A 15,203-nucleotide genomic window follows, 5' to 3' on the forward strand; every position below is an offset into this window, starting at 1 on the left:
TAAGGAAGACAATAGGATAAAACAAAAGCTTCATAAACAAAATACTATCTGCATCTTCACATTACAAATCAAATCCTAAAAATAACCTTAAGGAACATACTAAATAAACAGAAGTTAAAAATCAATCAGTAAAAATGCGTATTTATAAAAAGGTGAGGCATATGTTCTCACTGACCCCCTATTTGGTCCCATCCACCTTTATCACTTACTTCCCAAACTCTAATGACCCTTGCAGCCAGCCATGGCGCCTTTCTTTACCTGTATCTACCAGACTCAGAAGAACTTTGCACACAGTTCAGACTTGAGCAAAGCACTGACTGGTTAGAAGGTAGAAATTAGACTCTTATACCATTAGCGTATAGTAAATGTCTTTTTTTTTTTTAATGCAGGGCCTCACTGTTTAGCCTGGCTGGCTTATAAACTCCGTATGTAGTTCAGGCTGGCTTGAACTCTGAGATCTGTCTGCCACTGCCTCCTGAGTTCTACAAAGCAAGGTATGCTGTGCCACCATGCCAGACCTAAGTAAGTATCTTTTACAGCTGGAGTTGAAAGCACACACACTACTCTAAACTCAGCTGTGTTGTAACGACGGAGGAGGACCACAGATTTAATGGCCCTTAAACAACATGTTCCTCCTGAACTCTATAGCTCCCTGTCACTCAGACCCAGGGTGACTCTTGCAGGGAGCAGGCCTCAGAACGGACTGTGGTGTCTTCTCAATCACCGCCACCACGACAGGAGAAAACCCCAGGAAGTGGTTTGATTGGGTGGCTGCATCAGTGTGTGGGAATCAGCTGATGTCTCCCACGCTACAAGTCGTTAATGATGGGGACACAGTGAAACCAGGAATAACCCTCCCTTATCTGCAGTAGTTTGGGAAATCATCTCTGACCCAGTGAGTGTCTAACTTGGGAACAAGTCGCTGGTTAATTATTTACTGATGGCTTAGTAATTAATCCGCTTTTGACCAAGTTCTACTGAACCGGAGTATCGTAATGCTGCCGGATGTTGGAGACAATGAGGCTTTGAAAGCACCTCCATAAAGCAACCTTTTTTTTTTCCCTAAACAGTTATGACCGACTGAAAACAAAGGTTAAGCCAGACAGCTGCTAAGCAAGAAAAAAGAGAGTGAGAGAATGAGAGAGAAGAAATAACCAATCAAAATCGACAGTGGAAAATGGTTTCATTATAAAATAAGAATTTGCGCATCATTTTCTGCTTGGGGAAATGGTAGGTATTATTTCATCTGCTGGGTGAAAAGCAGTGAGCTCACCAGGAAGAGACTATCAGAATCCATCCCCATTTAAATGCCATTCAAATCACTACCTAAAGACAGAAAGTGCAAAGGCCCTGACTTAAAGAAAGCTAAGAGAGATTTTTTTTTTAATGACACAGAGAGGCACAAATTAAATGGTTACCCTTCTTCTCAGGAGAAATTAGTTAACCCTTTCGTGACCAAGACCGAAGGTTAAAAATTTCGTAAGCATTGGGCTTCTTAGTGATTCCCGCTGGATACTTTTCAAGGAACCAACACAATGTTTTCCACCCTTTTTGATTGAGCCCCTCCAAACCCATTACCATATATCCCTATATTCTTGAGGTCCCGGGCCCAATATACACAAGTTCCCATTCCTTTCAGGGGCTTCAACAAGGGCACAAGAGCAACCACAGCACACACACACACCAAGAAATGTCCCTTATTTCCATACAAGAACCAAATCTTACACAGAAAGAAATCACAATGGCAGCTCTAAAGTATTACACAGCACATGTACTTTCATACAGCTGGGACCCAGCAAGCGGACACTGCAAGGGAATATGGAAGAGAGTGGACTGTCATCAACGTCTGGGAGTGAATCTAACCAGGACTCCACAAATTGCCACGCTAAGCCATGGAATCTTCTGAAAATCCTTTGCATCTATTCTCTTTACTTTTTTTAATGCCATTTATTTCAAATCCAAGTGAAATATTACAAAAGTAAGTGCTTCTCTCTCCCTATTTTTCTAAAATAAATGGATGCCTTTAAAACAAAAAGTGGCGAGCCTGAGGATGCAGCTCTGTGGTACAGCATTTATCTGGCTCTGGGTAGAGTCTACAGTGCCACTAAAGCAAAAGAAAACAGTTACACGTAATTCAAAGCACACATTTCCCAGCCATTCTGGAAGGAGAGACACACACAATTCATGGTCACTGAATCAGGCCACACACACACCCAGCACTGCCTTCTTACAGCTGATCAAACAAGCCTGTGATGGTGCCTCAACTCTTGTTCTTCTTATCCAGACCCAGGAGGATTTTCAGAAAAGTTTCTAAAGGAGGATCATAAGTCTTCATCTAAATAAAATGAATATGCATGGTGTTCTCTGCTTCCCGGGTGTTTCAGTGCTCACCAGGAACTTTCCTAGGGGTCTAAGGAATGAACAGCATCCTTCTGGAAAAGCAGAGTTCTGGGGGCGGGCCTGGCCAACATCAAAACAGAAAACACAGCCCAGTCTCTCACCCAGCCCTGAGCAGAGCTCATGACTTCGCCTTGGAATGGGAGGACACACTGTACTTACATTTACCCTCTTCACACGGTTCCCCTTCACTCAGCCACTCGCTATTAAAAGCAGCACGCTGTTCTGACGATAAGCAGGAAGAGGAGAGTCAAAAGTGTGTAGGCGGGATATTTTCATAGACCTTCTCCAAGATTCCAAATACCTGAACAGGGTGAACCAAACTAAAAGCCCAGCTCGAACTATGACCCTGGTTCATCAGAGAAACACTGCCTGTTTCCCTTCCCACACCCCATGGGCACATTTCGTGCAGGAACCACATTTTATAGCAAAAGCTTTTACTTTTTAAAGTGTGTTTGGATATTTTGCCTGTCTGTAAGTCAATGCATCACGAGAGCATGCCTAGAGCCTACGGAGGCCTGAAGAGGCCACTGGGTCCTCTAGAACTGGTTATAGACAGTTGTGGGTCACCATGTGGGTGCTGGAAGTCGAACCCCGGTCCACTGGAGGAGCAGCAAGCACTCTTAACTGCTGAGCCGTCTCTCCAGCTTCTCATTTGCATATCTCTACAAAACACTATCATCATCATCATCATCATCGTTGATCTAAATGTCCAGATTTTTCTCCAGTTCAGGCTTCTTAAAGATATACCAATTCTGGTTGTTGCTTTTAAAAAGTTTTGATCTGTATCCCCTAGTAAAATGGGCAAGCATTCTTAGTAGTCTGAAATCCATGCTTGGGGTGAGAGCACGGGCTTACCGTCAAATAAGAAAGCATGCAGTGTGCCCTCAGAGCCACCGTAGCCAGCGCTATGACTGTGAGCTGCAGCCCATGCTTCAACGCATCTAGCTAGGGGAGTGGCTAAAATAAAATCGCTCTGAAGACTGAGGCAGGGGGATGGAGAAGTTGAGGGTAGCCTGACTGACTGAACAGTAACTTGGAAGGGAGAAAAAAAAAACAGTTAGGGAATGGGGCCAACAGAGAAGAAAAGGAAGAGCCGTCAGGAAGGATGAGCCACAGGCGTGCAAACCTGAATAAACACGGTCCATTTATAGGAACTAAGGTCAACTGGACAGGTCACGGACTTGGAGATGAGGTAAGTATTAAAAAAAAAATGAGAGGCAGGGTAGTGTGTAAGGTCACTGAGGTAGCCTGCGCAGCAGCACCTTTGTCTTAGACAAGAAAGGCCAGCTGAAGTAGGTGAATGGGTCAACAAAAATCTGTAAGTGCCCACTCCCCATGGGGATCTCAGGAGACACAGAGGATAATCACAGCACGTCAGGAACCTGCAAGCTCACAGTGTGAAGACATGCACACAAGGGCACACCTACCTGGTCATCTCTACTGAAAAGAGCAAAACAACAACAATGGAATAAAAGGTGAGACAAGTGGTGGAAAAGAACCTAGTCCAGCCACCATGGAAATCGATATGAAGGATCCTCAAAAAAAAAAATCTAAACTGGATCTACCAATGACCCAGCTATACTCCTCCTAGCTGCTATCCAAAATAGTCCAAGGAGACACATCAGAGATCGATTTTTACACATCACTTACTGCTGTCCTGCTCACAATAGCTAAGTTATAGGACCAACCTTGGTCCATAACAACAGAGGAATGGATAACGGAAATGGGTATGAACAACAGAATGTTTTCCAGCCATAAAAAAAACAAAGTTGTTTGCAGGAAAATGGATAACTGTATTAATAACTGAAGTAAGCTAGTCCCAGAAAGAAAGAAAAATAAATGCTGTTTCCCTCACATGTGATTCCTAGATTTTAAATAGATGCATAAGATCATATATATAGAAAGATACATATATAAATACATATTACATGAAAGCAGAAGTGACACTGTGTATGGAAACAAGAGGCCCAGTGGGGTGAAGGGGGAGGTAAAGGGTGGGGATGGAAAAGGAGGGACAAGGAGGTCCTCAATGTACAACACATCTGCACAAAAACGCCCTTAGGTAGCACCATGTACAATGACTGTGTACAATGAGGAAAAAAAATTAAGGATGAACTGAGGATAAGAGGCAATGGCTCAAACTTGGCCTGTGTGAAACGGCATTTAAATTAAGATTTAAAAAAAAAAAAAAAAAAAAAAGGAGAAGCCATGCCTGAGTAGATGAAAGTGGAGAAGCTAACATAAAAGAAAAACGTTTCACTGCAGAGACCAAACAGGAACAAACTTAGCAAACTTGAGGAACAGAAAGAAGGCATATGGTGACAGCCTAATAGGGTACAGGGCAGGAGAGAAATGGGCCCCCATGGAGCAGCCAGGATTTTATCTGAAGAGGGTAAAAATGGCCTATTGAGGAAATATGTATGTATGTATAATATATATACATACATACACATATATATATGTATATATGATATGTATATTATTATATTATATTAATTTTATTTCCCAGGTTAATTTGGAGAATGCAGAGTCAAGACAGACAGTGAACATCTTTTGGAGCAGAATGTGCCACTAAATTGTGGCTTTTACTGAAGGTGTAGCAGAAGAGACAGGGAGACAGCCCACCATGTGGCATTTATTTTGTAGAAAGACCCACACAGACTTAATCTGGGCTCTAAGAAAGAAGTATATTCAAGGATGAATTCTCAGGCTTGGGAGACAGTTCTGTCAGTAAAGTGCTTGCCTTTCAAGAATGAAGAAGCAAGCCTGGTCCCCAGAACCTACATACGAAGGCCAGAGCATGGTGGTGCACATTTTAACTCTAGTACTAGGGAAACAGACACAGACAACCCCAGGGACTGGGTGGCTACGCAGGCAAATGAAAGAGCCTTTCTCAAAGGACATGGATGGAGTTCCTGATTGTACCAACTGAGATTGTCTGGCTTCCACATGCCTATGAACATATACATTCAAAGCGCGCGCGCGCACACACACACACACACACACGCACGCACGCACACACACACAGAGCAAATGATTTTGTAGTTATACTCCAATTGTGATTTATGGGATGTGTAACTCTATTTACTAGAAAGGATTCTTTGCAGTGTTTTCTGGGGAGCAGAGTTGAACAGAGGGACATCAGCCACTCTCTTCCATATGTCCAACTGCTCATAGCCAGCAAGGATGCAGGTTGGGAACTCACAAGAAAATCTATTCATAGAGGTAGAACTTTGACAGCAACCTGATGATACTTGAAACCACCTGCATCTTTGGCATCCACCAGGAGAGGTGGGGGAGTAAGGGGGCTTAGTATGGACCCCTAGGCAACTGAAACACTTAGGGGAAGGGCAGGAAGGAGAACAAGGAGGCGGGTGGAACCAAAGTCACAGGATCCACAGAAAGGAGTGTTTCCATTCTGGCAGCCAGCTACTCTAGCTAGATATGAAGAGTTGAAAGGAGAAAACGATGGCCACTGACTTTGATCAAAATACACAGTGCGTGAGGAACTAACTAGTGATGGTAACATCATGCAAATGTGAGGCATTCTGAAGAACAAGGCAAATAAGGGGGCACAGGAATGGAAACACAAGCCTCTGCCTTCCACCTCCTGTGCTGACATTAGGAGTCGAAGTTGTCCCCCGTCAGGGATTCTTATTGATAAGGATGTGTGCCCATTGGAGAGCTGAAAAATTGACCAAATAACAATAAACAAGATCAATTTGAGCAGGAAAAAGTATAGGCGTTCAGGTACACTAAAGTAGGGCTGCATTAGTTGGGGACAAGAATGATTAAATAGCCACCAAACATCTCTGAAAAGGCCCAAGGCTAGGGAAAGTCAAAATGGTTTCAAATACCTGAAGCCATCCATCCCAAAAGTAAGTGAGAAAGAATGGTGAGAGACAAAAGGCCAGGTACTTCTGAAGGATTCTATCTTAAGCTATGCCACATGAGGTCTCTTTTAAAGAATGCTCAGTGCCATCCACCAAAGCATCCACTTGGTCTCTTCCTTGCTCTCTACTGTCACGTGTCATGCGCAGGCTTCTATTAATAACGCCCTGCTCGTCTTTCAGTTCACTGTACAATGTATGCAATAACAAGTCCAAAAGGTATGTCTTATCCAATCCACTAATAATCTCGTTCATTACTCATTAATAATAAGACCCAGTAAAGAAATTATTGTGACTACCTCCATCAATATTTCCAGTTATCACTCCGCTGAATTTTTTTTTATTTATCTACAAGTTAAATGATGTGCCACTAAGACATTCAGATTTTCAGTCTCGCGTCAGGAGTATTTGCACTCTATGGTATTTGGATTTTACCCAATACTCCCTCCCTAAAATGCCTTCCTACCAAAGTCCAAACTGCATCTCATGTGCACTGTGAATCGTGATACCTTTGGTTACATTTGAGAAAAAAAAAGAGAAAAAAAAATCTAATCTGGCATTGACACTCTTGGATCCAATCTCCAAGTAGTTATGCGTCCTTTAACACATTTGTGTATCCACTTGAGAGCAAAAGAAGAATTATTCCACCTGAAATTGCTCCCAGGTGGAAAACATCATTCCAAGGGGTCAGAAACCTAGAAGGATTACAGCAAGGGCTGGTATGAAGACGTCTGTGCCCGAGTTTTAGAAGCCCACCTATCCTCAAGAGATGTGAATCACATATCCAAACCAGTGCCAGGATCTGGGGGTGGGAAAACTAATGCAGACTCAGGCACTGCAGCCTTCTTGAAGTAGGTCATGAAATTCACACACACATAACTCCCCTCACCAATTCTTAGAGGGCTAAAAGAAATTCCTAATGTTCTGGTTAGTTGTCAGGCAGATTTTTATCATTTAAACTCCTGATGCAATAAATTGCTTCCAAAGAAACCCTTTCAAAACCTAAATGACTTTAGCTTTGGTACAATGAGAAATTGGTAGAGATGGAGTGTGTTTTACGATCATGGTAACGCAGATGCGTTGATCATTGCACTGCTAAGAAATGTCCCCGGGTACAATGTGTGTTTCAAAGCACTGCCCTACACCCTTTCATACGTGATACTTCACAACACTGCTTGTGTCTGAGTGAGTCTTGTGTACAACGTCCATTAACTGCACAACCGAGCATACATTCTGAAACCAGGATTGACACCTACAGTTCCTCTACATCAAATGCAATGCCTTGTTCCCTGGCACACCTCCCTGAAGAGTTTATGGAGGAAAAACTGGTCCTGCCGATGGCTAAAACCCATGCAAAAGCCAATGTGAAGGCAGTCATAGCACTCCCTGTGGATTTTTTGAGTCAGGGGTGTGTAGCCTTGACTGTCCTGGGCTCGCTTTATAGACCAGACTGGCCTTGAACTCACAGGGATCTGCGTGCCTCTGCCACCCTGAGTGCTGGACTGAACAGCATGCACCACCAAGCCCAGCTCTCCCCACGTTCTAAACGAGACAAGCAGTCACTGAGGACGACATCAGGCAAAGGCACAGTGTTTTCTATGCCTCCCCAGATGTCCTGGAAACTAGAAACAGGCTTTTCCCATTCTAAGAGAAAATCAGTTGGGGAATATGTCTCAGCTGGCAGCCCTGGATCACAGCTTCTGAGCAGTGACAGCAGCGACTTCCAGCAGTGCTGCTGGACAAAAGGCACTGTGCATCTCAGCGTCCCAACTTCAAAACGTCTAGACTCAGACAAAGACAGGGCTTCCAGGCAAGCTGAGGCCACGATGCTACAAAAAACCTTGAACTTGACCTCAGCAAACCTGATACCTATTATTGGCTCTGCCTCTCCTGCACTGTGAAGCGCTAAGTCTGTTATCTAACTTATTTAACTTGTCTGATAAAGTGAGAGAGAGGAGACAGCAATATCCAGCCCATCTACCAGGTGGCCTCTGTGAGAATTTAACAAGACTATTTGTTGAAAGTCCTTGGTAAATTCTAAAATCCTATAAAAATGATGATTTCTAAATTTTTATGAAGAAGCACGCCATTAATTCGCAGGCAACAGGTAACTAGTGAAGGCTACAAACCATCCTGTTGAAAATAGCATTTTAAGATGAACCTTGCAAGAGAACTGGGAACAGGCTGACTTGAATCAATTGAAAAATCCAGTAGATTTTTTTTTTCAAGAAAGAACACAGATACTGAGCATAAGGGATAGTAATGGATTCCAGATAAATATTTCAGGAGCTGCTGATACAATAACCCTCATCTCCTGGCCACTCAACAAACAGTCCATATTTAACCCCACCATCCTCTTGGATCCTTCCCTTCTCTGTCTTGAACTCAAGCGTTCACCAACTGACCCCAGATTCCTCTTCCCTAATGTCTTCCACTTCTTCACAGCTTCTGAAGTACTCCTCCTCACGTGAAATTCTGGTCTCTAACCCAACATATCTCAGATCAAATGATTTCAGCTCTCTCGCCATGGCCGTCATGGTCGAAGAGCTCAGGGCACACTCCTCCAGACTTTCACAATCTCGTTTCTCTAAGGATCCCTCCCATGTTCTTCTCCATTGAGGCTGACCTCACATCCTTTCTGGTTTCCTGGATTATGTTGTAATCATAGCAAGGACCTGGCTCTCTGACTTCCAATGAACTCTGAGGGTGCTGACTGTGTCCAGGTCCCTGTTCTACACAGGGATTAACACAGAACACTCTCCGTGTACTGTGAATAAATAAACCTGGTAAGATTTGAGAGCTCCATTAAGCACCCATCCTATTTCTTCCCTCTCTTTGGCTTCCACCCTTCCCCCACCTCTTAGTACCTAATGAATTCTATCTTCCTTCCCAAACCTTAGGATGGGTCATTTCCCAGGATCCTAAACTCAGATAGATTTCTTTCTTTTCTTTTCTTTCTTGCGTTTTTAGTTCTTTCCATGAGAGATGAGTTCCCACCAACAACAGAATGTCACAAAGTTTCTGATAAGAACTCACAGGCACCCAAACCTAATGCCCACCAACACCACCACCACAGAAGCTCACAGCTTGCACCCCACTCTGCGAGGTGAGGCTTCACCCTGACCCCAAAAAAGAGACTGCAGAGAAGGAACAAAGGTCAGAGAGGAATCCAAGCGTCCCTGTGGGAACAGCTGAGACTCAAGTGGGACTAGCAGGTAAGCGGTTGCCACCAGAGACACAGTCACCAAACTTGTCCTACATTGATGACAAAGAGGCCTGTCTTCTCAGGGAGCATGACTGGCCTTTAAAGGTGCAGGCTCTCTGGGGCCTAGGAGCCTTATAGCAGTGAAAGCACCCTGTGCCTTCCCTTTGAGGCAGGTCTTTCCACAGAAAAGAGAAAGCTTTGCTTTCAGCTAATCATTACAAATGGGAAAAGCTGACCTGCATGGTGAGACCTTGGCCCCACTTACTCACACCCATTTCATGAACTGACTAAATCTTTACACCTGTGACTTAAATCTCAAATCTCCACCTCAAATCTTCCCATAGTTGACTGAGTATTAAGGCAAAGCCCAAATTGCCATCCCACCTCCATATCCCCATGTGGACAGAGATGCTACAAAATGAAATCTCCTGCTCCACAGCCATTTTAGAATCCCCTTCTTCATTTTTTGAACTTTGCTTTGAGTCCTGGGCATCTGTTTCAGTCAAGTGTGAGGTGGTCACCATTTTCTCCTTCTGTTAGACTGAGATTTCTTAAGGTTAGATGGTGCATCTTATGTCTTGTACCTGACATGCTTAGATTCTTTTCATAGCTAGTATTACATATTCCCAGCATTTCCTAAATGTACTCCCCCAGGATAAAGATAAATTCTTTACTGAACTATGCCATAGTCACCTTATGAATACTTCTATGTGCACATGAACTAGTCTAAATAACAGAGGAAACCAACTGTGGATGTGGCCTTATCTATTTCACATAGGAGTCAGGCTATGGTTTTATGGAAAACAAGATATTTGTGGACAATTCATTATTTAAATATCTATAAATCAACATGTCAGGAAATTTTAATCAGTTAAGGGGGAAAGAGGCTTAGAAGGGGCAAGTTTTACATCGCTTTCTACAGCAAGTGAACTGCAAGGTGGGTGGAGAAAAGAGCTGTCACGTCACTTGACCTGAGATGTGGCCAGAATCCCCTCCACACAGGATGAGAGGGGACTGGCTAATGTCATTAAACTTCAGTGAAGTTAAAAGAATGCCTTTGGTGAAATTCTTTGAACCCCAGCACTCGCTCTAAAAACCCACTTTCAAATCACAGAAGAGTTAGACTCAAGGGGGTTGTTGTTGTTGTTGTTATATACAATTCCTCTTTCTCCAAGTGAAAAAAAGTACGAAATAACACTTCCATTATAAGTGCACTTGCCCCTACCACCTACTCTATCTGTCCAGGTGATACTTTCCTCTCGCTCAACTTCCAATCTGCTGCCCTGTGAAAAGAATTTCCCAAAAGTCATCAATAGACAAGAGCTCCAAACCCTGCTGGCTCAAATGATGACATCACGTAGAAACTGAGTGCTTCCTGATCTATCTAAGCATCAGTCACTGGGGGCCTCTACCAATCCTTGTCATAGGTTAATTGAGACAATGCACTTAGGGTTATAGACCCAATCTTAAATAATTATCAACTAGTGACGTTTATCAGGGCTGCAGGAGGATGCACTCACCGGTGACGTCAGACATATGAGGTGGAGCTCTTCAGCTCCTAAACCCTCACAGATAAGCTCCTACGAGTGAGCCTGCCCCTTAGTCATTGTCAAAAGAACGAGTCATTTCAGAAAGGGAGTCCCTCTGTCTCTAATGCCTTCTAGTCCTCATCTGCGTAGTGACTGATGTGACGCAAAAAGCACCTTAAATCACCAAGGAGAATTCACAAAACCAAAGGATCCTTCTAGTGGATTTGCTCATGTCCCAGGAAAGTAGAAGAATCATTTACCAAATAAAATATGTTTTGTTTCCTCAGACTGAGCTCCATCCTAAGCAGGTCTTTTGATTTTTCTGACACGTCAGCCTTCTGAGCCAGGCGGCAATCTAACTGTAGGTACTTGACAGACGGGCTTCTGCTTATCCCTTAAACAGCACGAGTCACGTGCCCTTATTAAAGAGAGCAAAGTTGTTATACCACCTGTTGTAGGCTGTTTATGTGCATTCTCGTGGTTCTGAACAAACAACAGGAAACTTAGTCAGTGGATTGCTTTTGGGGACAAGGGGGAAGCATGGGCTGAACACAGAACCTCCTGGCGTCCTCCCACTGTGCTTTACCTCCAGCAAAGAGCACACATTAACCAGGAACTGCTGCTGTGACCCTTATACTCAGCCTACACTCAGACTGATCATCTACAAGCAATAAAAGTGTCTCCATGTAAACCAAGTATACAGTGGAATCCACTCCCGGTGTAGGATCCTCTCTAGCTAAAAGGCCACTTACAGCCAAGATCCGGCTCTAACTTAGGTTTTGTACATCAAACACGTATCGTTAAGTCTTACCCCTTTAGAGTTTCACGATGCTGAAGATTACAGAAATCCTCCTCCTACGTGGAGAGAGAAAGAGGGCTGTGGTGGAAGGGCATATTTGCATATGTAGTTATAAAAATGCCAAAGCAGATTCCATGCTAAAGTCTGCCAGGAAGAGAACAATTACTCTTACTCATGAGCATGCAGCCTCAAAACTATATTTTCTTTTCCAAACAGAGGCAGCCATCAGATTACCAGAACGAGGCGACCCTGCCCAAACCCAAATCGCCCTCCTATGGAATAAGCATAAAGCACTCAAGGCAGCCGTTTCCCTCCCACACAGATTATAATCTTCTGTGAAATATATTTTTAATGAAGAATACATAATACTCCGTGTTGGTTCTGCCCTCGCATTCCTCCACATAAAAGCATAAATTCATTTTAAAGAAAGGGAGACGTGTATACCTTCTTGTAACATCCCACCACCACAGAGCAGAGGGGAACAGAAGCATCAGCCAAGCCCCAAATGCACCTTTCCACATATTGTCACTCTTCAAGGCCAGTGACCTTGAAATCAACAAGTAATGAAATCAACAAACAATGGGTTTCACCTATGTATGTTTAAGTGATTTCTTTCTAAGCAAATGCATTATGAAAGCTTAACTCATGATATTACCAGTGGCTTAAACCTCCTATCTCTAAATTTCAATCTCTCTCACACAAATTCTGAGTGATAAATTGCTTGCTGTGAGTCATGAGTCTCATCCCAGGAGTGAGTTTTCAAAGGGAAAGAAAATTGTTTTTGTAAGTGAGGTTTACAGTGACATTCATTTCTCTTTCTTTCTCCTACAGTCATCTGAATTTTAAATGTTGAAAACTGAAACAATATGACTTGACAGGTGATAGATTTTTACCATTAGGAGAGCACATTTGAAAAGAAGTGACAAAAATAGTTACAAAATGTCCCATGCCCATTTCATGGAACAGAACAAAGCAAAAGAGCTATGAACAAAATACTTCCAGGACAGTTTCTTCACTTAACACATCCTTCTCAGGGTACTAGAGTCTGGGATTATCTCCTAATTTGGTTCCTAGGAGGCAAACCATCAAAAAAAGTTGTTGCAGTAATGCTACATTGAGAGAAAAATGCCCTTATTTGGGAAGGGGGGAAATAACAAAATTGGGAAGCAAAATCAGTAATTTCTTTTCATAATAAAAATGGTCTTATACGACCAGAAAACTAATTCTACCTAAATGAGTAAATGTTGTTAGTGCATTACAGTAAAGAGTGATTTAATTTGGCCTAATTGCCATTTAAAGAAACCAAAGTCTTCACTAGAAAGATCTCCTGCCATACATAGAGGCAGCCCAGAGTGCCTGGCCTCACATGTGGCCCCCACCCACCTGCTCAAGCCCCGCCTCCCTTCAAGGCACAGGAAGTTGGAAAACTCTTTTGCAAACAAGTAGCAGAAGGAAATGATAAAGAAAGGAAGGTGTGACAGAAGGAATGAAGCGGTGGGGAGACGAACAGACAGACGATGGACGGACAAACCACTTGGAAGAAAGTACATATAGCTGCTTAGATACTGGGACCAATCTCTTTACAGTTCAGTAACCTTACACGTGTGCAAAAGAAAAAAAAAGTGGGAGAAGAAGCAAATTTAAAAAATCATTTTTGTGCGTTAGTTAGAATTCATTTCCACACATATCCACAATTGCACAGCTCTGCTTTCCGTAGCTTGTCAAAATCAGGTGCAGGTTTAAAAATAAAAAAACAGTGCCAGATGGATACCCAAGTACCGTCAGACTAAACCTAACACAAAATTCTTATCACTGTGCCTGCTAAACATCTTAAAATTTAAAACCTCTGATCCTCTTCACGGTGAAAATAATCCAGTTGCTCAGGGATCACTCCAGCCTATTTGAAAAAGCAACCCCTTAACTAATTAAGAACCCTATGCAGCAGCGCTACCCATCCCAGAGCTATCACCCGCTGCCGGCAGCGCAGTTCTAACTACCCACTTTCTCAGGTCCCGGAAATGCACCTTTCCCCACAGGCAGCCACGGAGGAGGGCTAAGAAGGAGCTGAGCCAGGGTTGCTGTTCACAAAAGGAATTCCCCTCCCTTCCCTTCTCTCTCCCTCCCCTTTCTTCTCCTGTCCCTCCCCCCGTCATCACTGGTGAATAACATCGCTCACTACCTGCCTTGATCAACACCATGAGCCCCTGTCTTCAGGCATGCAGGGAATTTAACAGCCTGGAAATTCCTGTTGTCCATTCGCTGAGGTCACAGATAAAGCTAAACAACAGCCGTGGTTCCCATCAATCACAAGTCACTCGCTGCTAGAATGTATGGAAGGAGACCTGATGTAAGCGAGTCACCAGAGAAAGTACCCACTGATGACGCATATCCAGGCATAAAAATAGTCACAGGGCCCTCAAAGGGATTATTCAACAGCCTACATTTAGACTTTCTTACAACAGACCTGAAGTCAACCTGCCACAGTAAGTGGCTGAAGTGCTGAAGTTTTAAGCTCAACAGACACAACCAGGAAGGATTGCCTTAAATATGCTCCCACCATTAACAAGCTGTTTAGCAAATTTTAGCATAGCTTTATGAGCATCAAACAGTGCCAACCAGCCCATCTGATAAAATGCCACATAATGTTTAATTTTACTCATAACCTTCGAAGCACAATACCCGCTTATAACACACATGGCCCCAAAACATGACACTCAACCAGTCCAGAGATAACCTAGTCATGGCTGCTTTCGAAAAACAACGTCAGAAAAATAACATCAACTGCAGCTCTGCATCTTTTGTCTTTTGACAACATGCTTTTAAGTGGAATAAAAGCTTAATTACAAGGTGCACCAAAGAAACTGACATTCTGCCCACTGCCTTTGTGGTTATGATTTTTCAGAAGTGGTTGGGTCCTTTATAGAAATAATTATGGTGTGTGTTACATACACCTGCTACATGCGGGCTATTATGTGCTAATTAAAGACTAATAACAATAAGCATCATTACTGTTCAACAAATGGGTACATAAATAAAGTAAGATGTGCAAATATCTTAGGCAAGCGAGTGACAAGACGCGACTGGAGACAAAAAGCCTGGATTATTAGGTTATTTTCCTATTATTTTATGAGGAGGAAAATAACTTTTTACGTGTGTCATAATTTTAATAGTTTTCAAGTCATCTGTTCTTCCCCCCCACCCCTCCTACTCAAACATATGCACAGCTTACTTCCCGGCAGAACAGGAACCTCACAGAACTCTCAGATCAGCAAAGGCTGGATTTTGGCATATTTTCTATTTGAATATCTAAAACTGTTCCTGTCCAAGTTTCCTTTAAGCAAATGTGTCGCCATGGTGAACAATGAAGGAACCTGGCTGGC

The 15,203-nt window shown here is 43.1% G+C and overlaps 1 protein-coding gene across 13 annotated transcripts in view; it reads right to left on the bottom strand.

The window, feature by feature from the left end:
• The window catches only part of HIVEP2 (HIVEP zinc finger 2), a 189,206-nt gene that overhangs the window by 119,800 nt on the left and 54,203 nt on the right, over window positions 1–15,203 (bottom strand). For 2 of the 13 annotated variants that reach the window (XM_084777038.1, XM_084777027.1), the window contains exon 3: window positions 11,836–11,879. The exons of 10 other annotated variants lie outside the window; for them this stretch is intronic. The gene's annotated coding sequence lies outside the window, so the exon portion shown is untranslated. Of the gene's footprint in view, window positions 1–11,835; window positions 11,880–14,006; window positions 14,226–15,203 lie in introns of those variants that run through there. One more of the 13 variants, XM_084777031.1, reaches the window with a different exon arrangement.

Source organism: Acomys minous, assembly GCF_964271855.1.
Source record: "Acomys minous genome assembly, chromosome: 3".
NCBI lineage: Eukaryota > Metazoa > Chordata > Mammalia > Rodentia > Muridae > Acomys > Acomys minous.